The following is a 23,777-nucleotide window of genomic DNA, read 5'->3' on the forward strand; positions in this document are numbered from 1 at the left end:
GCCCAGTGACTCATGACTGGTGTGATCCTGGTCTGACAAGAGAGGCTGAGAGTAGCCTCCCTCCTCTTTGGTTGCTGATGGATGGCTTGGTACCATGGGGAAGGAAGCCCAAGTCCTGCAGCAGGGGACTATCCAAGAGAAACTGAGCTCTCCCCCCATCAAGGCCCCTCCTTGGTTCCTAGTCTTCCTCAGTCGTACCTCCTGTTCATTCAGTCAGGTTATGTAGGGAGTTTTAAAAAATGAGGACCTTGGAGAGACCCTGTCCAGACCCTACATTATGCAGATGTGCAAACTCAGGCCAAGAGAACGGCAGTGACTTGTCCGAGGTCATCCCAAGCAGCATGGCTGAGTCAGGACTCAAACCAAGCCCAATGCTTTCCCCCCCAGTGCATCCCTCAGCATCACTGACATTGATCATGGCATCTCAGAGACGGAAGCAGATGGCACAAGTGCAAGAGACTGGATTGGGATGCAAGAATGTGGGTCCTAATCCTGGCTCTGCCACCTACCATGTGACATTAGGCTCTGCACTGGGGTTCTCTGGGAATCAATTTCCTCATGTATAAAATGAAGGTGCTGGAGGAGATGATGGAGTAGAAGGCCCCTTCCAGCTATAAAACAACGATCCCAGGTAAAGGGTACCTGGTGCGACCCCCTCCCAATGCCGGAGTCTGTAACATCTCTGACAGATGGTCATCCAGCCTTAACCTGAACACTTCCAGAAACAGGAAGCTCACTACCTCACCCAGGGCCTATTTCAATTTAGGACAGTGCCCACTATAGTTCTTCCTAATGTTGAACCCCAATTGGCCCTGTGGGGACTCCTGTACTCAAACCAACAAGTATTCATGAAGTGCCAATGTGTCAGGCATGGTGGGAATTACTGGGGATACAAAAAGAATAATGAATGAAACAATCTCTACCCCTAAGCAGAACATCTCAGTACACTCCAAATGAAAAAAGAATAAAAGAAATATTTTTAAATGCTAAAAAGAATAAAACCAAATACAGTTAATTAAATACAGGGGAATGGAGGGGATCAGGAGAGTGTGCAGATGATGCTGGAGGGGAGATGGAGGTGAGGGAGGGGGACCTGCCCCAAGGCTTGCAGGTGAGAGCCCAAGTGTGCTCATGGAGGGCCACAGAAGCCCTTTGGGCTGGGTGGCAGAGCACAGGAAGGCAGCCACATCCTGGGAGGCTGGAAAAGGAGGCTGCAGATGAAGACAGGAGTTTACACTTTATTCTGGAGGCAGCAGGAAGTCTCTGGAGATGGCGGAGTAGAGGAGCCACAGGGCCAACTTTGTTTCTGGTGACAGTGTGTGGGGTGGATTGGAGTGGGGAGGGACTTGAGGCAGGGAGAACAATGAGGAGGCTGCTGCAATGACCTCGGTGATGAGGGTCTGAACTAAGGCCCTGGCTGTGTGCAGGGAACAATGTTTTAGAGGCAACTCTAAATGGCAAGATCTGGCAACTAATTAAAGATGTAAGATGAGGGGGGAAAAGAGTCAAGGATAACACCAAAGTTACAGCCTCAGAGATGAAGGAATGGTGGTGTCTTTAAAAGAAATGAGGAAGGCTGTAAGAGAGCTGAGTTTGGGGGGAAGGTAATGAGCTGTTTGGACCCAATGAGTCTGAGATATCTCCAGGACATCCAGTTTCAAATGTCCAACAGACACATGGTGATTCAGGCTTGAAGCACAGCAGGTTGAGGCCATGCGTCTAGATGTCTATGTATAGTCATCATTCTAGAGGTCATGAAATCCATGGGAGCCCACGAGGTTCTCAAGAGAGGGAGTGTGGAGAGACAAGAGTCAGGGGCTGAAGACAGAGGCCGGGAGAAAATCTACAGGTATGAGACAGGACCTGGATAATGGACCAGCAAAGGAGCCTGAGGTAGGAGGAGATCCAGGAGAGAGCGCAGGGTGCTGAAAGCCTGGAGGACAGGGCATCCTGAAGAAGGGTGCTCAGCAGAGTCAGATTCAGCAGGTGAGCCCTGACAAGAGTCCATTGGGTTTGGAAGTTCAAAGATGACTGATCACTTCGGAGAGAGCAGTTTCAGTGAATGAGGTTGGAAGCTGAACTGCCAAGAGTGGGCTGGGTTTTTTCCCTAGGAGTTAGGCTGAGAAAGGAGGAGATACAGGATTCTCACTTGAGGGGATGAAGACTTGGATTGTTTCAAATAAGTAGGAAAGGACGGTGGCCAAGGGAGGAAGAGGGGAAGGGTGGGGACAGAGGGAGAGAGAGGGAGGGAAACCACACAGGTTTCTTATTATCTTTATACCACTACTAACCCCCACCCCAACTCCCCAGTGCCAGAGGATACTCCAGGTTTCTGAGTGGGTGGTCTAGTCTCTAGAAATACCAACAGGCAAGATCACACCAACCTAAAAGTCACACCTCCTGTGGCCCTCTCCCCCCAGCCTCTCCCTCTAAGTGGAGGAGGAGGAGAGGGGACATCTGAGAGCTCCCCCCGGGCCTCTGGTCTTCAGTCACACCCTCCCCACCACAGACTTCTCTTCTTTCTTTGATGGATGGCCTCCCTCCATGGGCTTCCAGCTCCTGGAGGGCAGGGACTGTCTTTTGTCTTCCTCGGTATCCCCAGTTCCAGCAGAGTGCCTCGAACACAGGCTGTCTGCCTTTCACTCCAGCCAGCCACCCAGTTATACCACTGCCAGTCGAGGGCCAAAAAGATAACACAGGCATTCACTACCAACAGATCACAGGATTTAAGGGTGAAAAGGTGCTCGGAGATCTTCTTGTTGCTGTGCACAGGACAGAGCTGAAGCCCGCAGGTACCAAATGCAAATGCCTTGTCAGAGGCCACACAAAAGAGCAAACACTTTGGCTCCAAATCTGGGGCTCTCTGCTGTTCAAGGGGGGGCAAGGCTGTCCCCCTTAAACAGGACCTTGAAACGTCCCTTCAAAAGGGAGGACTAGGGCTTCATCATCATCGCCACTACCAGAACAACTCCCCTTTCTCCACCTCTGCCCTCAGGCCCCTATGATCTGTGTGTGTCCGACTGCATGTCCTATTTTAATTCCTAACACTATCCCTTGGTTACTTTTACACAAGATTTGCTGAAAGTCCTGAGTTGCTTTTTGTTGGAGCAGCCATCGCGGAGGGTCAGGACAGGAGTCAGTGTCCTTGTGGTAAGCCACCAAGGATGACTCTACATGTTCTCTAAACCCACTTCTTCGTGCAGCCTCAGAAAAGACCAGACAGCTGGTTGGGCTCTCCCACATTCTGTGCTGATGAGCAGCTCAACTTTCCCAAGAGCCTAAAGTTTACAAGGGCTCAGCTCTACCCTGTACTTATACACTCAGACCTCCCCAGGCCATCTGAGCACATGAGAGAAACCACAAGCCTCTGCACCCCAGAAAGAACGTGTACTCGGCTGGATTCCTCACACCAATCAATGCTTTCTCCCCAGGTCCCAAAATCACAGCATGGGAGAGCAGGGAGTCCATCCCATAAGTGAGGAAGGACGAGTGGTCATCCAGCCTCTGCTTGGGGAGCCCATTCTACTTCGGGCAGTTCTCTGCCAACAGAACAAAATGGGCCTCTGCAATGTGGCCACGCTCACTAAGGTTTCCATTTACAGGCCCAGGCTCAAGCACCTCAGGAAGCTATCGAGATACCACTGATGTGTATAGAGCTCCTTAAAGAACGTCTGACCCGTTAAGTTACTCTCTGTTGAAAGGGTCAAAAGAACCAGCCTTATTCTAGCTCTGCCACTGATTTAACCAACTGTGTAAGCAAAGTCCAGTCATTTCACCAGAGTGCTTGCCTCATCTATGAAATGGGGATAATAAAAACACACTACTGAACTTGCAAGACAAACCTTAAAAAGAAGGGACACAAGCTATCACAAAATCATCGAACAATCAAGCTCCTGTCCAAGCCCCTCATTTTCCAGATGGGAAAATTAAGGTCTGGAAAGAGGAAAGGACTTGAACCCAAGAGTTAGAGAGCAAATGAGAGGCAGAGCTGGGACTGAACACACATTCATCTAATGCTTTACAATTTATACAGGCAACCTAGTGAGGCAGGTAGCACAAGCATCATCCTCATTTAGGAGATGAGGTAATAGAGTAATAGACAAAGGGATCACAGAGACTAAACTGGAAGCCAGGTCTCCTGCTTCTTGGGCCTGCGCTGAGAGTAGCTATGTAAAGTGGAGCAGATGGAGGATGAGCACCTTGAGCACACTCCTGCCCACCTTATTGACAAGGTCACACATTTGGGGCTTTACCAGCTCCAGAACAGGGAGGAGGTCCCCACTGAGATGAGCTTGATGAGCTGTGGGAATGGCTAGCAGCTCCGAACCAGGGCTTTCCCCATCATTACCTACCTAATCAGGACAATTACACTTTCCAATTGCTAGAGCCGGATCACCTGGCAGGAGCTGAAGCGCAGGGAGAGCAGGGCCAGCAAGGAGGGGGTGATTTCTTTGTAGGCTCTCTTATCTGTCCTCAATTTGAAGGGCCCCGTGGAGACCAAAATGCTTCTGTGCAAGTGACACCTCTCTCCCTCTCCCTCCCTCCCTCCCTCTCTCTCTCTCCCTCTCTCTCTCTCTCTCTCTCTCTCTCTCTCTCTCTCTCTCTCTCTCTCTCTCTCTCTCTCTCTCTCTCTCTCTCTCTCCCCCCCTCTCTCTCCCTCTCTCTCTCTCCCTCTCTCTCTCCCCCTCTCTCTCCCTCTCCCTCTCCCTCTCCCTCTCCCTCTCCCTCCCCCACCCCCTCCCCTCAAACCTCTTTGGAGGAGTTCAATTCTAAAAAAGAGGAAGCTTCGGTGGAAGGTGAACAGGTCCTTTGAAAATCTACATGAGCCACAATGTTCCTAGTCAGGTAGGAAAGGTGTCCAGAGAAGTGGCCTCAGAGCCTCACCTCTGCACTCACAGCTGCATGACCAGGGCAAAGTCATTTTCTGCCTCTGGCCCCGTTTTCTTCCCAGTGAAACAAGAACTGGCTTTTAATGCCTGGCATATAGCAAGCACTTCCTGAATGCCAGCTGACCTCTTAGGGCTGTGAGGAAAATGCTTTGTGAGCCGGAGAGTGCTATGAAATTATTATTCCTCCAACAGTTCTCCCCCTGCCCTTCTCTATGAGTCTCCCCCCACTCCTGTGAGTGACATTAATGTGAGAGTTAAATTCAGCAAGTAATTTTCGTATTGACTCTATGCAAGGCTCCTCCCATGGACCTTGGACTCCAATGGGTGCAAGAGCTGGGCATACAATATAACTGAAGGCAGAGCAGGAAGCCAAGTCTCCGAGCAAAGACTGGGTGGTCCCTTCTCAGTTAGGAGGAGCTGCGTTTTTGTCTTTATATCCCTAGTGACTAATACACAGTAGTTGCTTAATAAATGTTGATTGGGAAGCCTATGAGATCCTTTCCAAATGAAAGGTCTTGGCAAAGTCCTAAAAGAAAATCTGGGAGGGGGGGTGGTGGAAGAGGGCTGTCACTTTTAGCTGTGGGACAGCTATCAAGGAAGGTTTCTTGGAGAGAGGAGGACGAAAGGAGGGAGAGCTTCGGGGAGGGGGGTCCATTCCAGATATGGGGCATATCATAAGCAAAAGCAAGAATTTACAGAGGGCAGATTAAGAACTGGAGAGTGCTTCCAGTTTGGCTGGAATGTAAAGTATGCAAAAGGAAGCAGTAAGGGGGCAGCTAGATAGCGCAGTGGATAGAGCACCGGCCCTGGAATCAGGAGTACCTGAGTTCAAACCTGGCCTCAGGCACTTAACACTTACTAGCTGTGTGACCCTGGGCAAGTCACTTAACCCCAACTGCCTCACTAAAAAAAAAAAAAAAAAGAAGCAGTAAGAGAGAAGGCTGGGAAGGTGGGCTGGAGCCAGCCTGTGGAGGCCCTCAATGCCAGGCTAAGGTTTGGAACAGGGGGAGTCACAGCATCAGGGAGTTGCCTTAGGAAGACCACAGAGGCAGCCGTGGGAAGGATGGATTAGAATAGGGATGGCCCAGAGGTAGGAAGATATTGACAGAGTGCTTTGCTCACAATCAAGACTCTGAAGCCTGCAGTGAACAGTACAAGCATGACCCCCCCGTTTTGCAGATGACTTGTCCGGAGTCACAGGGCAGTCTGTCCCCATGCCCTCAATAATGCACATCTCGGGGGCGGCTGGGTGGCGCAGTGGATAAAGCACCGGCCCTGGATTCAGGAGTACCTGAGTTCAAATCCAGCCTCAGACACTTGACACTTACTAGCTGTGTGACCCTGGGCAAGTCACTTAACCCCCATTGCCCTGAAAAAAAAATGCACATCTCCTTGCTTCTGCCTCTTGAGGATCCTTTGCTGGCTCCTCGACAATGCTGCCTCCTATAGGAAGCTTTTCCTGATCCCCTTGGTGGCTAGTGCACCTTCCTTCCTCAGATCCATGATACATACATGTATGTAGATGGTAAGCTCCTTGAGGTAGGCTTCCTTTGAGATGGAGATGGGGTTTCCCTTTGTATCTCCATGCCTACCACAGCCTGGCTTGGGTAACTTTGTCAAACTCAAGCTGTTGAATCAAAGTCAGAGCTCCAAGGCCACACTCAACTACAGCACACTGCCTCTCAGGAAAAGCAGCCAGGCCCCATCTGACAGGAAAGAAGGAAAATTCATTTTGGTGCTTACCAAAGGAAGCTATTTCTGAACCCCTACAACAGCAATTCTTAACCCCCAAGGGTCTGTGGGTCGATTTCAGGGGTCCTTTGGATGGGAAAAAATTACATCTTTAATTAAAGGTACCTAATTGAGATTTGGCATTTCCTTCAATTGTTTAAAAACATGACTCTAAGACTGACTGTCATAGGGATCCATGACATCAAAAGGGTAAGAAAGCCCCCTTGCTCTAGAGTAATCTCCCTGTTAGCTCCCTCAGCAGAGGACAGATGCTGTGGGCTCTGGGGTGAGGGATTAATTCCAATTAAGAAGAAACACTGGCTCTGACACATTTTTTTTTTTGGTTTGGAAATTTTAGAGCATCAAACTGACAATCATAATCTAGCCAGGTATGTTAAAGAGTCAGAAGCCGCACTATACTTGGTTGCCATCAAGGGAAATGCAACAAAGTGTGGGCGGAGCCAGGGCCCTTCACAGAATGCTCACAGTTGACAAAGAATGACAAATCTCATGAACCTCTCCAGTTGATTTTAAGCCCAGGGGAAGGAAGTCGTCATCTTACCTATTTTCTTACATTGTAGTTGATCTGATTTTTGACCCCTCCACTTCTCTTCCTTTAAAAAGCCATAAAGCAGAGAGCAACGAGTCCAGCTGAATATCCTTATAACCACAAAGTAGCACCTTCCACGATGTCCTTTTTCAACATTCAGGACAACTATATATTTCCCTGGCCCAACAGGGTGTCACAAGGCAACCCATCATGAAGATGAAGCACACAGGCACAGTGCAAAGTATCGTCTTAAATACCTTGGTCATTAATAGTGCTCCACAGAGTCTCTTCCCTCTGCTCCAGAGAGATTAACACGGCTGCCTTTGCTGAGCAAAATAAAAATGTTATTTCAATTTGTGGCTCCCACTCTCCCATGGATGACTATTTACTCCCTTCTGTTCCCTTCTGAAATATGGGTCCTTTCTACACAAGGGAAGGAGGTGGCTGATGAACATGCCAGCAAATTCATTAATTTATAAATCAGTCTGGCATGAGACAATTAACCATTTCCAATAATCAATTGGACCACAGGAATGATAAGCTCTCTGGCCCATGATGGACCTATGAAATGTGGCCCATTTTCAATTACATACTGTTCCCAAATAGGCCCTGGTGGTCATGATGGGCTAATTAGCACCCAGATTAGCCATCCATACTGACGCTCAAGGGGACTGTCTGGTACTTGCTGCCCCTTTCCCTGTGTCAAGTACTACTTACCCTTATGCAGGACTGGCTCAACCTTATAACTTGAGGCTGTTACTCAAGTGCAGAGCCATGTTAAATAGTCATGTGGGGAAAAAATTCAAATGACAATGTGTACTTGGATACCCCCATTGCAAAGTCCAGCTCTTGTAGCTCTTTCTTCTAAAACTCCACTCTTTCTCAGTGTCACATTCAGCCCAAACCAAAGCATCACCAAAGGCCAGCACTGCCCTGAAGTCTGTGGCATGTGCCCATCAAAGGTCGAGGCGGAGGAGTACAGTTCAAAAAGGACCCTGGAAGGGAGTCAGGAGAGCAGGGTTACGATCTTGGCTCTGTCCCTGACTCACAGTGTGGCCCTGCACAAGTTCTCTGTAAACACGATTTCTGAGAGTCCTTCTAGCTCTAACATTCCAGGTCTCAAGAAACACAGACATTAGAGGCCTCCTGAGTACAGCATGACGTGCCAGGTGCTAGGGGAGTTTGGACAAGATGTAGTACCTGCTTTCATAGAGCTAACAGTTAGCTATGGAGGGGCACACCTACACAGACAACTGTAAGACAAAGTGACCCTCAGATGTAACAAAGACATGCAAATAAAGTCTTACGGGAGGGTCAAAGGGCGAAATAGAATGGCTGTTTGGGACTAGGGAAAGATTGCAGGAAGACTTCAAAGAAATGGCCTTAAGGAGGGGTTCTTGGATTTAAAATATGTGTGTGTGTGTGTGTGTGTGTGTGTGTGTGTATACACACATATATATATCTATACAAATATACACACATATATCCATATATTTTGATAAATGTATTTCAATACAATTGGTTTCCAAGATAATCCTATTTATTTTATGCACTTAAAAATAATAGTCTAAGAAGAGTTCCCATAGATGGCCAAAGGGACCCAAGACACCAAAGAGTCGAAGAAAAGAACTCTAGACTTAAGGGAAGATGAAGAGGGGCGTCTCGGGCCTCCATGAAATGAGTTCTACTTCAGAGCGATCTCTGCAGAGTCAATAATCCCAGAAGTTCATGTGTATTGGTTTCTGATGTACCTTTTCTCACCTCAGGCCTGTAAGGCAGTATAGTACATAAAGATGAGGAAAACAAGGCTCACAAAGGTGAAGAGGTCTGCCCAAGGTCCCATGGGGATTAGGGCAGGCCTGGGACTGAAATCCAGGACTCCCACTTCCAAGTACAAGGCTCTTTCCAATACAAGCTTGTATGTCCCGCTCTCACAGACACTCTAAGTCTATGATCACAGGATATAATGAAAATAACCCCCCAATTGTCTCAACCCACATACCAACTCTCAACCTGTAGGTAATAGAATTCTTTACCCACATAACGCAAGACTCTCACTCCCTAAAATCCTACCATTGTAAATGTAGTAAAAAGGTACCTCAAAAAAGGCTGAAGGGGGCAGCTAGGTGGCACAGTGGATAGAGCACCGGCCCTGGAGTCAGGAGGACCTGAGTTCAAATCCGGCCTCAGACACTTAACACTTACTAGCTGTGTGACCCTGGGCAAGTCACTTAACCCCAATTGCCTCACTTAAAAAAAAAAAAAAGAAAAAAAAAAGGCTGAAGTACCTCAAAAAACACTCCCTGTCTTCCCTGCTCCAACCTCCAGCACCAGCTCTGAGTGTCCAAAAACACTTCTGCTGCTGGAATTTCCCATGGCCTTCAAACAACAGGCTCCACCCATCACCCCTGCTCTAAGCATGGAGCTGCCTACAAAGGCATGTGTATTGTCCTGCTGAGGCCGGCAATGCTGAGAAAGGCTGCCCGTGAAGCTGCCAGGGCTCTTGTAGCTGTTCTCAAGCCCACCTTGTTTTTCCAACAGGAGAACCTCCCTATCCCAGATCTGGCCAGATTCAAACAGCTGACCTCCAAGACAAGCTGGACAAGGCAGCATGGCAGCCTTGCCACCTGATCCATTGTTTTCACTGCATCTCTCATCATTGGAGAGGAATAAGGCTACCTGGGTTCCAGTCCCAAGTCAGTCACTGTAGACTGAAGAGTGGAGCCCACACAGCTCAGTCTAATCGACCGACCCGGCGGACAGACAGCCCTGGCCAATGGAAATGAAGATGATAATGATAAGAACATTAGTGATAACACAAGCCTCTAATAGTAGCAACCCAGGCCTTCCCTCCTTAGAAGCGGGATCTTAATCCACACTACTCTAAACTACCTTGGACAAAAACTGGCTAAATAGCCCTGGGCAAGTCCTTTAACCTTTCAGTGAGTGACTAAGGACAGCTGCCTATCTGCTTTGGCAGAAACCTCAGGTCCAGGACAAAACAACAGCTGCTAAACAACAGTCTCTCACCTGTACTAGCACACTCCCTCCCCCATCCCCAGCCATATTCTCATTGGATCCCCACAGGTTTTTAAATCATAAAAGGTATTTAAATGGTATCTACAATTCCAATTTTCCCCCCAACCACGCTGACCACAGACCAACTACGAACCTCGTATCACAGGTGCCTCGTGGCCTCCCCCCCAGGCTCCTCTGGTGCCTCCCTTCTGCCTCATCTGTGGTGGCTCCCCTCCTACAACAGGAACAGGAGCCACACAGGGAGAGGCAGTGGAGCTTAGGGCCCAAGTCTCCTTGAGCTGGCTGAACTAATTCAGTGTCTTCACTAGCACTTCCCTAGAATGATGAAGTCCCAGGTCCTAAATAGCCAAACCTCACATGTTTGTAGTTCTTTTTTTTTTTTAATTTAAATTTAAATTTTTTTGGTTAGGCAATTGGGGTTAAGAGACTTGCCCAGGGTCACACAGCTAGTAAGTGTTAAGTGTCTGAGGCCGGATTTGAACTCAGGTTCTCCTGACTCCAGGGCCGGTGCTCTATCCACTGTGCCACCTAGCTGCCCCACATGTTTGTAATTCTTTAAGATAACAACTCACCACAAGCCCATAAGGAGGCCATGCAAGAATAACCCCCATTGTACTGATTAGGAAACTGAGGCTTAGAGAAGTACCAGGCCCGCATAGCTAGTCAATGTCAGCACAGAGCCTGGAATCCAGGTCTAAAAGCTGTGTTCTTCTCCATGTTAGAGTCTGCTAAGAGGAAAGGGGAGTGCCAGGTACCCATGTTCATCAGAATCCCTCTCACTCCCACACCAAAAGACTCAACCATGAACAGAAGCAGCAGCCTCCAGCGCTGCTCCCATGCCTGCTGTCCTTGGTGGCCTCCAGAAACACTGTATTTTTATCTGGAGGTCCACACAGGTCCTTCAGCTCCAAGAAGTCGTTTGTGCTATTATCAGCTTCCACAGAAAATCCCCTTAAAGGTAGATGGGTCCATTTCCTTGGTGACTCTGATGAGCCTGGTGACTCTCAGAGCTTCCTCCTCTCCTGCCCTGGTTGGGGCTCAGCCTCTGGACCTCTGACTTGCCCAACAGAGGGTATCATGGGCTGAACTGTAACTGACCAAGGGGCCTAGCTGTGGCTAAGGACCAACAGGGAGAAGTAGAGAAAGGGGAGGGAGGAAGAGGAGAAGGTTATGACCACATTGTACCACCTGAACCAGAATAATCTCAAATTTCCTGGCAGCCTGATCCCTTTTTTCTGGGGCAAGTCTAGGGAAGGAAAAAGATGAGAAAGTGAAGTCCAGCCAAATTAGTCACTCCTACCCTCTCCTTAATTTGCACCCTTCCAGAAGTGTAAAGCAATTGATTTTTCATAATCCCTACACACCTCTTCTGCAATACTCTTGAAAATATCAGCCAAGAGGCAAGAAAAATGTCAACATTTTCCCCCCCAAAAATTTTTCCTTCCCAGTACATACTAACCGAACCGCTTCACTTTCCCACTGCCTGGATTGCTCAAAGATGCTCTATCCTTTTCTGAACCAGCTGGGCCTGGAAACAGGAAGGAGCCAGCCAGGGAAGACGAACTGGGAGCTTCAGGAGACCTAGGGTCTCTTCCCAGCTCTGCTAAAAACCCCTCTGAACAGAATGCAGCAAGTCCTTTCCCTTCCCTAAACCTCAGGGTCTTCATCTATAAAATAAAGGCTTTGGACTCAGTAAATGATCTTTCAGGTCTCTTCTACCTCTGAAGTTCTCTATTTCTAGCATTTCCTGATCAAACGCCCTGGACACTTCCTCATCCAGACCTTCATCAATCCGATCTTAAGAGTCTGGTGTCCCCAGGCCTGACACCTGTTCAACACCTGTAGCCAACAAGCTGTAACCATTATGCCTGCCCCCTCCTTTCTTTTCCAGCCTCAAAGCAAGCAGGCACTTATCTTTTTTAGTAAACTAGCAGGGGGAAATGAGCGGAAATATCACCTTCAAAAACATTTAAAAAAAAACAACCCACACCTCAACCCCTCCACACACACAACTGCGTGACTCTTCTCCAGCACCCACAGCTTCTTTCTTTGGGGCCAGCGTGTGTTCCCTTTAAGTCCTATGCGCTCCAATTCAGAAACTCTAATGGGTCACAGGAAGCATGATTATTGGTTGTATGCTTTCCTCCTCCCCCCAACTCTGAAAACTCAACCTAGATTTACTACTTAGAGAAATGGTCCTCGAAGATCTAGGAAGATAAGAGATTTCAGTCCGGAGCTTTCCCACAATGTCGAGTCCCTACAGATGACATACAGATAGCTATCCAGTAACCTTTTAAAGTTGACTGAAGGGATGACAACTGTGGCCCATCAACTCCTGCACTGAGAGGTCATTGTAACTCCCCCCTCCCCCCAAGATAATTTCTCAGGCAGCATGGCATAATGGAAACAGTTCTGGGCAGAAAAACTCATAAGGCCTGCCACTAACACACAGTGTTGGACTAGTCAGTTCCCCTCTTGGGCCCTTACTTTGCTTCCCCGTAGAATGAGGAGGCTGGATGAGATCATTTTCCAAGGCCTCTTTCCATTTCAGAAATGCTCCATTCTAAGGTCCCTTGCAGCCACGGCCTTAAGCTGTCTTCTCTGTTATATAAAACAATTTTGAGATGCTGACAAAGAGCTTCAGTGGAAGCGAGAAAGGAAGAAAGGAGAGAGCCAGGCCGGTGGCCAGCGAGAAACCCAGCTCCCAGCCCCAGCCTGGGGAGTTCTCTCCACTCTGGTCCAATATGTTGCCCTGGAATGGAGCCTGTCTATCTCTGGAGGGAGACCCTCTCTCCTTTGACCTCTGCTCTAAGACTAGGTGGGAATAAGTCTTGTGGTGAGAGGAAGAGCCTATTAGAGAGTAGGGAGAGGGGTGGAAAGGCAGAGGCAGGACAGCTTAGTGAGAAGGGGGTCTTCTGGAAATTACATGGCTGGTGGGGGCGAGACCCAAACCACTGGGTCACACTGTGAAGTATGTGCCAGATCTAGTATTCTAAGCTAGGCCCTCACTCTAACTAAAGCCACCATACTCTGAGCCTTCTCCTCAGAAAGCACTAGAGTCGGGACAAAGAAGAACAGGTGTGGACACCCCAGCCATAAGAACGTACCCATGTCTCTGTAGGGCTGCCAACTGCTTCTGGGTTGCAGACAGCTGTTCCTGCTCCGGGGCTGCTTCTCCAGGCCACTACAAACAAGACCCCTCACCTGCTAGAGGGCCTGGGAGCCCCCAAGCTCTGCTGACACTAGGAGCCCTAATATTTTCAATTCACTGAGACTGATTCTGTAAATTGTGCCTAATGCAGTCAGGAGAAAATTGCTCTCAGCTGAAAACATTAAGCTTTGTCAATTATCCCCTAAACATGCTAAGAGGGGTGTGTGTGTGTGTGTGTGTGTGTGTGTGGCGCACGCACACACACATGTAATAAAACAAAGCTATATATGTGTATATTTATATACACACATATGTATATGTATATATAATCTCCATATATATGGATGGATGGATTTATTTTTAGTACCTTCAAGCTCTCTGGTCTGCTACTGGAGAGCAAAACCTCTAAATTCTGCCCTTTTTTTTTTGCCAAATGATGCTCCATATGAGCAACTTGGTAGATTACTGTCATTGGCCACTTACTGTCCTTAAGCTTACTTCTGTCAACTTCAAAGATCCCGACTGAAAACTGTGTGTGAGAGGAAGAGAGAGAGAGAGAGACAGACAAACAGACAGACAAAGACAGAGACAAGAGGAGAGGAGAGGAAGAGGGAGAGAGAGAGAGAGAGAAGGAGAGAAAGGAGAGACGAGAGGAGGGGAAAGAGGAGAGGGAAAGGGAGAGAGAGAAGGGGAGAGAGGGAGAGGGGGAAGGGAAGGAGGGAGGGAGGGGAGAGGAGAGAGAGAGAAGGAGAAAGAAGGAAGAGAGGAGAGGGAAAGGGAGAGAGGTGGAGAGGGAGAGAGAAGGGTGGGGGGAGACAGGCCTCATTTGGGAAGGAGACTAAAAAGCTCTCTTCAAAGCTCTGCATCCTGGGGCCACAGCAGCCCTCGATGAGTCATCTTGGAAGGGGTTTCCGGTTCAGGATCCAATGGTATTTTTTACCTAGAGAAGTTGCAGTTATCAGGTAGAGAGGGTCCTGCATTTCATCTCCAGCTCTAAGCACAATTGATGTTTAAAAAAAAAAAAAAGAATTTTTCATCCCCAACTCCCCCAAGAGGGCCTGTGTGCCTTACTCCAATATGGGTAATACTTTGTTCAGGCCTGTAACAAGCCATACTGTATTTATAAACTTTACAGAAGATTTTAAGGCAAGCCCCTATACTCCTAGCAAAGTGAGTCCCATACCCACTATCAATTACAAGTCTGGAAACTATGGCATACAAAGGAGTAGAATGAGAGTTAAATAGTTCCTCAAAGGAAAGAAAGGGGATTGAATTGTCCATTTGGTTCCACCTCTCAATTCCAATTCACCTAACAGAGCCAAAGAGCAAAACTACCTAGCAGGCTTCCCCACGTGGACTCTGCACATTCCCCTGGAACAAGGATCAATCAGAAAAAAGCCAAGACCAGAGGAAGAAAGGCTGCCCTGCTAGTGAGAAGCAGGTTATTCAGGAGGGAACTGACTGGTTTTTTTTATCCACCCTGATCTGAACATTCAAGGGCTAAAGGCAGCTCTCCCTTTCACCAGGCCATCCTGGAGGCTCTGAGTACCAAACACCTTGGTCTTTTAAAAAAGCCTTTCTAGAGAAGGATGGAAATATGAAGAAGGGGAGGGGTAAAATATTGATTTGAGAAAAAAAATTTAAAGGGAACTGGACAGGATGGCTGTGGTAATAATAGCCTTTCTCACTAATACTCTTATACTGGATGCACTGGCCAGTCTATAAGCATTTATTTAGTGCTTACTAGGTGCTTGTGCTATGCTAAGACTGGGATACAAAGAAAAGCAGGACCACAGTCCTTGCCCTCAGGAAGCTCACATTCTAATAGGAAAGAAGAAGCAAAGGAAGTAAGCATTTCTATTGGGCCTACAATGTTCCAGGCATTGAGAAGTGCTTTTTACAAATATTATCTCATTAGATACTCACAACAACCCTGGGAAGTAGGTGCTAATATTATCCCTATTTTCCAGATATGAGAACTGAGGCAGAGAACAGTTAAGTCCAAGGTCACACAGCTAGTGGCAGCCAGATGGTGCAGGGGATAGAGTCTTTAAGTCAGGAGGACCTGAGTTCAAATTTGACCATAGACCTTATTGTGTGATCCTGGGCAAGGTAATGAAACCTGACTGCCTCAAACATTTGGGGCTATCTCCTGTCATCCTGATAATATATCAAGTCTACCGGATCTAGATGGCTCTAGAGGAGAGAGTGAGGCTGGTGACCTTGCACAGCCCTCCCTCACTTAAATCCAATTCACTGCAAGTCATGACATCACCATGATTTCATGGTCCTCTTCAAAAAGGACAAACACCAACATGAGTAGATTAAAAAGACTCCATAGGTAGGAAGGAATCCCATCACGAAGGGCTTTAAAAGCCAAAGAGAGTTCCTGAGTGAAGTGAGCAAAACCAGGAGAACACTGTACACGGTAACAGCAACATTGTGTGATGATCAACTGTGATGGACTTAGCTGTTCTCAGCAATCCAATGAATGATCCAAGACAATTCCAAAGGACTCATGATGAAAAATGCTCTCCATCCAGAAAAAAAGAACTGTGGAATCTGGATGCAGATTGAACCATACAGCTTCTACTTTTTTGTTTTGTTTTTTATTTTGAGGTTTTTCCCTTTTGTTCTTTCACAATTGACTAATGCAGAAATATGTTTCATGTGATTGTACCTATATAACCTATATCATATTACTTTCTGTCTTGGAGAGGGCAAGGAGGGAGGGAGAAAAATTTGGGATGCAAAATATTATAAAAACAAATGTTGAAAACTATCTTTACATGTAACTTTAAAAAATAAAATACTATTAAAATTGAAAGAAATTTTAATTTAAAAAAAGCCTAAGAGAGGATTTCCTATTTGATCCTAGAGGTAATAGGGAGCCACTGGAATTTGAGAGTGACATGATCAAATGTGCTCTTTGGGAAGATGACTGTGGCACTGAGTGGCACATGGGTTAGAATGAAGAGGGACTTGAGGCAGGGAAACCAGTCAGCAGGCACAAGGTAATAAAGGCCTGTACCATGGTGGCAGCTATGTGAGTGGAGAGGAGGGTGCCTACCCAAGAGAGGCTGAGATGGGAGAAACAAGCAGACTTGGTAATGGGTCAGTTGTGTAGGGTGAGTGTGAGGTGCTAGACACAACCTCTGGGTTATGGGAGGATGGCAGTACTCTTGACAGGAAGGGTTTGGAGAAAAGATGAGCACAGTTTGGGATTTATCAAGGTCAGGATGCCTACAGAACATCCAGTGTGAGAGATACAAAAGGCGGCTGGTGATGTGAGACTAGAACTCAGGAGAGAGACTAGCACTGGATATGGAGATCTGAGAATTATCAGCATAGAGTGATGAAGCCCAAGGAAACTGATGAGATACCAAGGGTAGAACAGAGTAGACAGAACTTTTGGGAACATTCATGGTTAGTAGATGTGGTGTGAAGAGCCAGCAAAGGAAACTGAGGAGCTGGAGAGACAGAAGCAGAAGAAAGCAGAAAACTTGATGAGAAAATATCCAGAAGGAGGTGCTCAACAGTGTCAAATGCAGAGGGAGGAGTAAGAAAGGACACAAAGATCTGGCATATCCACATCAAGAAGATCAAACAACAGCTATGAAAGCTATTCCTTATGTCTCAGTGGACAAAGGAGAGAGGAAGCATTAAAGAGGGGGCTGCCTGGGCCCATCTCACATGTGGTCCCCACTCCCTTCATGGGGAGAATGCCCACAGATCCAAATCTTTGGACCTGCAAAGTGGAGAAAAAAGTTTCGGATTAGATGTGCACACCTCTGACTGGGGCTCGAGTCAATATTTCCACTCCTAGAAAACTCACGGGAATCCAAGGAGTATGTGAGTGTGTGAGAGAGTATGTGTGTGGAGGAGGGGGGGGGTGTAACGAAGAAGGTGCTCTTTGGGATGACGGCATCAGGAGCTCTCTGTGATTTCCCCAGACACCCAGATGTCATCGACTGGGAGGTAAGGGATGGAAAAGACCCATTAGCTCACTAAGGTTGTACCATCTCTCCAGGCACAACCTTGTTTGCTCGTTGCTCACTGTGCATATTGTGCCCAATTATATCAATTCTCCACACGATTAAGCCATCGTTAGGCAGGGCAGGTGGAAATCCCCAAGGGGGGGACTCCTCCTACCTCCATCCCCACCAAAAGTGCACTGTCATCCTCTTCGATGCTTTGCTATAGTAAACCAAACATTTATGAAGGGCCTACTAAGTGCAATGCACTGCAAGGTTAGGAGCCAGACCCGACTGGGGCCCTGAGCTAACAGCATGTGGGGAGGGAATTAAGACCATGCCCTCTCCATACTCAAGAACATGAATTAAGGTCTTAATAGCAAAGGCAAGCCTCTGGTCGATTTCATTGTTCTTTCTCCCCAGAATAAGAGGGGGAGATTCTCTCCTCCAGTATTTCATAGATAAAATACTGACTCTGATGACAGTTTATCTGGGTCTGAATCACAGCTCTGCCACTTGCTCCTTTGTGTGACCTTGAGCCAGGCAATTCTTCAGTCCTCAGTTTCCTCATCTATGAAATAAGGGAGGTGCGAGATGAACTCTTTCGATGCTTAAATCAGGTGTTCCAATGCTCACCCTAAATAATGTTATTCTGGTCTCTAATAAGATAAATTGCATTTATCTGGTTCTCTGAGTCCACGATGGGACAGAAGGATCTCTTAGTTGATCCAACCCTCTCGCTAGAAAATTCATTTTCCTGATACTGAAGAAAGAGCATCATGTGGTTTTCCTTTTTCTTCGAAGCACTAGACAGCAGGAGCAAGGCCAGTTCTTTGTATATCTCTGCCACAGACACAAGGACACATCCCAGCCCCAGCCTTCCCCTCAAACCTACAATTCCCACTCCACAAACTTCCTTTTCAAAGCTGCAAATGCCAGGGGCAGCTAGGAAGGTCTAGTTGGCAGAGTAAGACACACAGAAGGCGAGATGGTGGGGGGAGGCAGAATAGGAAGCCACACCAGACCCTGGGAAATGGAGAGAGAGGGAGGAATATGCAAATGGAGAGTCGCCTCAAATCCCTAAACCCATTAATAAGGCCCGGAGCAGAAGCAGCTGGTGTCATCTCGGAGGCAACGGGCCAGCTTTTTCCAGAAGGGTGAAGGGAACAATTCAGGGAAAAGGAGAAAACACACACGTTTCTCCCTGCCCATCTCCCACCCACCCCCTCAGAAGCAGCCAGGTGCTTTTTGCACAATGCACTGCCAACAGCTGGAGGGAGATATGAGGGCTCCCAAGACCTTAAATCAGCAACAGGAGATGCCCTGGCGCTGGGGGGTGGGGGACACCCCAGCCCGGACAGGACAGAAGCCACTTCCATCTTCTCTCCTTTGGAGCCGAGCTTCTATTTGGTTTTTGTTTATTTTTCATCTTTGGGGTGATCATCGCCGCTCTTCACAGATACCCCCGCCCCCCCCCCCCCGCGCTGGAGCCCTGGTCAGGGGGTCCCTTTATACTTCCTAACAGCCAGCACCCGGAGGCTGGCTTGCAGGCACTCCAGAAATGGCTGATGAGCAAATTAATGAAGTAATGAATTCCCAGGCTTTGCTCCTTCTCTCGCCCAGGAAGGTTTCAGATCTAGAAAACCACAGGCGCGGGAAGGGGGCAGGGAGAGACGAGTCCCCATCAGCTCTGGCCAAAGGAGTACCAATGCCCCTCCCCGGCCTCTTTCCCTGAACCCCCCCCCCCTCATTAGTCTTGCTAAATTAGGTCCCCCTCCTCATTCCCAGTTCCACAGAACGAGAAACCCCGCGGGCACAGCCCGAGCAGAGAGGCATGTGAGGGGGCAATAGCAGGTGCATGGGGAGGGGGTGGGGTTTGGGCATCCCCCCAGTCCCCTCTCAAAAAAACAGTGCACGAGCCGGGGTGGGGGTGGGGGAGGACGGGACGGGAAATCTCCGTGGAGAGGGAGTACGGGGGAGGGGGGCAGAGGAAAGAAAAAAAAATCCGCCAGGGCTTCCCACTTTCCGGCTGCCACCTTCCCCTTACCCTCTTCAATCCCTCTGAGAGACTCAGGGAACAGCTTTCAAACACAAATTCTGCCCCCCACCCCCACCCCAATTGCGCACGCGCGCTCGCAACCTCTCCCGCCCCCTCGCCGCCGCCGCCGGCGGCGGCGGCGGCGGTTACAGTTCGAACGTGGAGCCCAACGGCTGAAGCGTGAGATACCGGCCAATGGTCGGGGAGGGGGAAGTGGGGGGCGGGGGGGGGGGGAGGAGGAGGGGAGAGGAAGGGAACTCCGCCCCTGCCTCCTCCGGGAATGACGTCAGTCCTCCTCTCCCCGCCCCTCCCCTCGCCCTCGCCCTCGCCCCCCAGCGGCTCGCGCGGCCAGGGGCGATTGCCCGGTAGGGGCGGCAGCGGGTGGGCAGCCTGGATTTGGAGTTTTCGTTTGTGCCCCGGGGAGGGTAAAGAAGAGGCTGAGAGGAGATGGACTGTGTGGGTAAGGGGCCCACGGAGCTCATAAGTTGCATGAGTCGCACGCACGCACGCACGTCCTCAGTATTCTCACCTTCCCGGTGCTGGCGGGATCCCCGGGCAGGCGCCACGTGCAGAGCGAGGGGTCCGTCAGTCCATCCAGGCAGCGCTCACCGGCCCTGCTCCGGAGGCGCCCGGTGTCCGTTGTGCCCAGCCCCACGCCAACTAGTCAATCGATGAATGTCCATTCGACAAGCATTTATTAAGCGCCTACAGTGCACCCAGGTCCGCGAGAAGCAAGAATCCAAAGGCCGCCGCCCTCCCCCTCGACTAGTAGCTGCCACAGATGTTCCTTCATCACCCGCCCACCCCTGGGGGTGGGGCGGCAAAAAACCAGGTCTCCCAGGTCGCCAGAATGCAGCCCCCTTCATCCTCCCCGACAAATTGGCACCTCGGGAGTAGTCTGCTTCAGGAGAATTCTGAGCACGTGAACACACTCCAAACCCTGTGCCAGGGTCTCCCTGGTGGGACCCCTGCCGGGCTTTCCCCCCTTTCACCTTCTGCAGCCTCTCTGAGAACGCTCGATCCTAGAGGGAGCCGAGGACTAGTGCAGACTTTTTGGCTTTCCCCAAACTGAAAGGGCTTCAAGCTGGTGTCAATCACTGACACTCCTTTCCTCCCTCCCTCCGTAGGGACCTGAGATGGTTGGAAATGTTATGATTCCAAGCCCGAGTCTGTTCCCCCAGACAGCGAGGAAGCTCTCTAAGATGCCTTCCAGATCTATCTAAAGTCTATGATTTGTCATTCCCCGTCCCTGGGTGGACAAGAGAAATGTTTCTCTCCTTCTAAGAACAGTACTGTGGGGCAAGCAAGAGATTTAGGGTGGTGGTGGCAAGCGTAGGGAGAGATCCAAAGGTCCCAGATTATCTTATCGGTCCTAAATCGTGGACACCACACACACACACACACACACACACACACACACACACACACCCCATTTAGTCCCACCAGGCTTCCAGCATCTGCGGGCTGGGGTGGGGCAAGGGCTCTATCCTTTGGCCCCCAAGCCCTAGCTTGTCACCAGAGGGGGACAGGCTACACAGAACTGAGCTAAAAGCTAAGAGTGAGAAGGGTGGGAGGGTGCTCGGGGGAAACCAGGAGCTAAATCCTATTTGGGAAGAGGGGTGTGGTGAAAGGGAGGATAGTAGATAGGAGGGGGTACAGAGGGAGCGGAGCGGGGGGGGGGGGGAATCCCATAGGAGGAAGGGGCTTGGGGCCAAAGAGAGCCCTCTGGTGCCCAGAGGAGAAGGGATGTCCACGGTCTGACCAGCAACCAAAGCCAGCCGACCTGACTTGGAGAGAGAGGAAAAGGATAGAGAGGGGTCCCCTGTCACTTTTCGGCTCCCTCTGCATGGTAGGAGAGAGAGGAAGGCAGCCGACGGTAGGGACTCAGGAAGGCAGGGTGCTGTGGGCTCCCCAGGTGCGGGAGAAGTGGAAAAGACTTCTTGCTCATAAAAGCGCCACAAGAAGCACCCGAGAGTCTCCGGGTTCAGCCCTCCTCCTCCCTGCCTTTGAAGGGATGGAGCTCCAGGACTCAGCCTTTCTCGGCTTCCCCCACCCCTCGGCTCCATGCCCCGTAATTCAGTGGTGCATCTTTCTCTCCCCACCCCCACTAGTCCCCGGAATAGCCGTGGGTCTTCGCAGCCTTCATCAGCCTGCCGTTCCTCCAGCCTCCCAGCCCTCACTGGAGACAACTGCCCCGGGACGCCGCTACCATCGCCCGCATACTCCGCTACATGCATCCCGGGTCCCCTTCCTTTCCCCTTTCCTGCAACTCCCTGCCCCGCCCGCATCATCCCCGGGTGGCTCGGAGGCTTTCTGCCCAGCTTCCAGGGCAAGTCTTTAGCTAGTGCTTTCCAGCGTATTCCCCCCTCCCCCCAGGCATTAGCCCAAGCCATCCTGGTCGGGTGCATCCCTCCTTCCCAACCACAAATTCTCGGTGCTCCCAGCTACACCCCGCTCCTTCAGTGCAACGTTCAGAAGCCAGTCCCGTCCGTCCCCACCCCCCTCTCGTCCCTGTGCAAAGCTGCTCCCCCCCAACCTCCCCAGCCCCCGGCCATCCCCACCGCCCCAGGCATTGTCCCGGTGCCTTCTCACCGGCTCCTCTGTGCAACGCCCCAGCTCATATATTCGCGAGCACAGCAGCCGGGAGCACCAGAGCATCCTTCCAGCTCCACACAATGCCCGAGTGCGCCGGTGCATCACTCCCCGGCTCCATCACACAATGCCCGTGTGCATCCCATCCCACACTACGGCGACTCCATTGCCCCCTCCCCCCCTCCCTCCGCCAACTGCCTCCACCTCCTCGACTGCCCCCTGCCCTCCAGCCCCCCACCCCCACCCCCAGGGCTCGGGCTGAGATTTTACCTGGTGGCTGGCTGGGCTGGGCTCCCCCGGCTCTTGCCCCCCTCACATCCTCGCAGGAAGAGGCGGCGGCGGCGTAGCATTTAATCCGTCTGGACCCGGCGCTCTCCCCGGCAAGCCAGCCCGAGCAGCAGAGCAGGCAGCGGGCGCGCGCTGGCCGGGGCTGGCAGGGATCGCGCGGGCGGGCGGCGCGAGGACAGACACTGCGGCTCGCGCTCTCCCAGCAGCTCCAGCTCCCCACAGCCGGTGATGTCATTCCATTCCAAGAGCCGCTGCCTCCGCCGCCGCCGCCGCCGCCGCCGGCCAGGAGCTGAGGGGGGGAGAGAGAGGGAGGGTTCGCGCGGCTCCGGGGAGGGGGGAGAGAAGGAGCCCAGGACGGGGAGGAGCCGGGCCGTCCCTGCGTCACCGCGCAACACCTCGCCACCAGCCCTCCCTCTTTGCTTGTCCCCTACCTGTCAGCCAATGGGAATGGCGGAATCCCGTCACGTGGTTACCAAAGGGCCGAATTGTGAGTTAAAGGGCTCAGAAGCACGTGGTGCTCTCCAGAGCAGGGGCTCTGGGAGCACGTGGTGATCCCAGTGGCGATAGTGCGAGAGAGGGCCTGTTAAAGGGACCATCGAAGTGCCAATATTCTCAGGCTCGGACCGTGTTTCACACAATTGTAAATGATTCTTTTTGGAACCAGCTTTTCTTTCTCCCCTTTTGGCTATTTTCAGTCTTAAATTAAAAAAAAAAAACAACACCACCACCCACACAGATTATACCTAGCAATGTAGCAAGCACTGTGCAAGATATGGGGTTTGCAAAAATAAGACAGTTCTGCTCACAGTCCTCACCTCCCAGGATTTTGATGAGGAGATGCAAACTGTGAGGCACTAACAGAATGGAGTTGTTCGTAAAGAGAGCAATAACATTTTCCAGGGAAGCCCTGCCTCATGGTGATGTGGAGGTGGCCCTGGTTTCGGGAAGTCTCTCTTAGGTTCTACAGGTGCATTTACAGGTGCATTTCTGGTGGTAGACTGAGTCTGCTCCCTGAGGATCAGCCTAAGGATGAAAAGGCTCATCACCAGTAGGCTGCTCACCCACTAGGTGATAGAATCATTGTCCATGGCAACCTAAGAAACAAAATCAAAAGATGGCGCCCCATATACTTCCATGGTAATGGTGTTGGGGTGGCAGAAAAGGAAGAGGGTGCTAAGATTCACAGAGTTTCTAAGAACCATCTCTAAATGTGAGTTCTTTGTCCAACGACTAATCAAACCAACACTGATATTTTTGATAGAAATTAAACTTAGAAGATATAGGGGAATGGAAGGATGACACTGCAAATACAAGAATAAAAATAAGACAGTCCTTGACCTCAAATAAATAAATACATGATAATTATCATGAATACTTTCTTCCATAATAACAGTCACTTATTATCATATGGATATAGTGCTCTTGGCCCTAGAGTCTAGGGTTTTCAAGGTGCTTCCATTGTATTTCTTTTTAAAATTTTTTTAAAATTTAAAATTTAATTTTTAATCTAATTTTTCTTTCTTTT

At 49.8% G+C, this 23,777-nt stretch overlaps 1 protein-coding gene across 23 annotated transcripts in view; it reads right to left on the reverse strand.

The window, feature by feature from the left end:
* The window catches only part of PTPRS (protein tyrosine phosphatase receptor type S), a 211,748-nt gene extending 189,153 nt beyond the window's left edge, over positions 1–22,595 (reverse strand). For 5 of the 23 annotated variants that reach the window (XM_043977057.1, XM_043977055.1, XM_043977061.1 and 2 more), the window contains exon 1: positions 22,235–22,594. The gene's annotated coding sequence lies outside the window, so the exon portion shown is untranslated. Of the gene's footprint in view, positions 1–21,964; positions 22,093–22,234 lie in introns of those variants that run through there. The other 18 variants (XM_043977068.1, XM_043977065.1, XM_043977062.1 and 15 more) reach the window with 8 other exon arrangements.
* Between the last annotated feature and the right edge of the window lie 1,182 nt (positions 22,596–23,777).

The sequence above is a fragment of the Dromiciops gliroides genome, chromosome 1, assembly GCF_019393635.1.
Source record: "Dromiciops gliroides isolate mDroGli1 chromosome 1, mDroGli1.pri, whole genome shotgun sequence".
In the NCBI taxonomy this organism is placed as follows: Eukaryota; Metazoa; Chordata; class Mammalia; order Microbiotheria; family Microbiotheriidae; genus Dromiciops; species Dromiciops gliroides.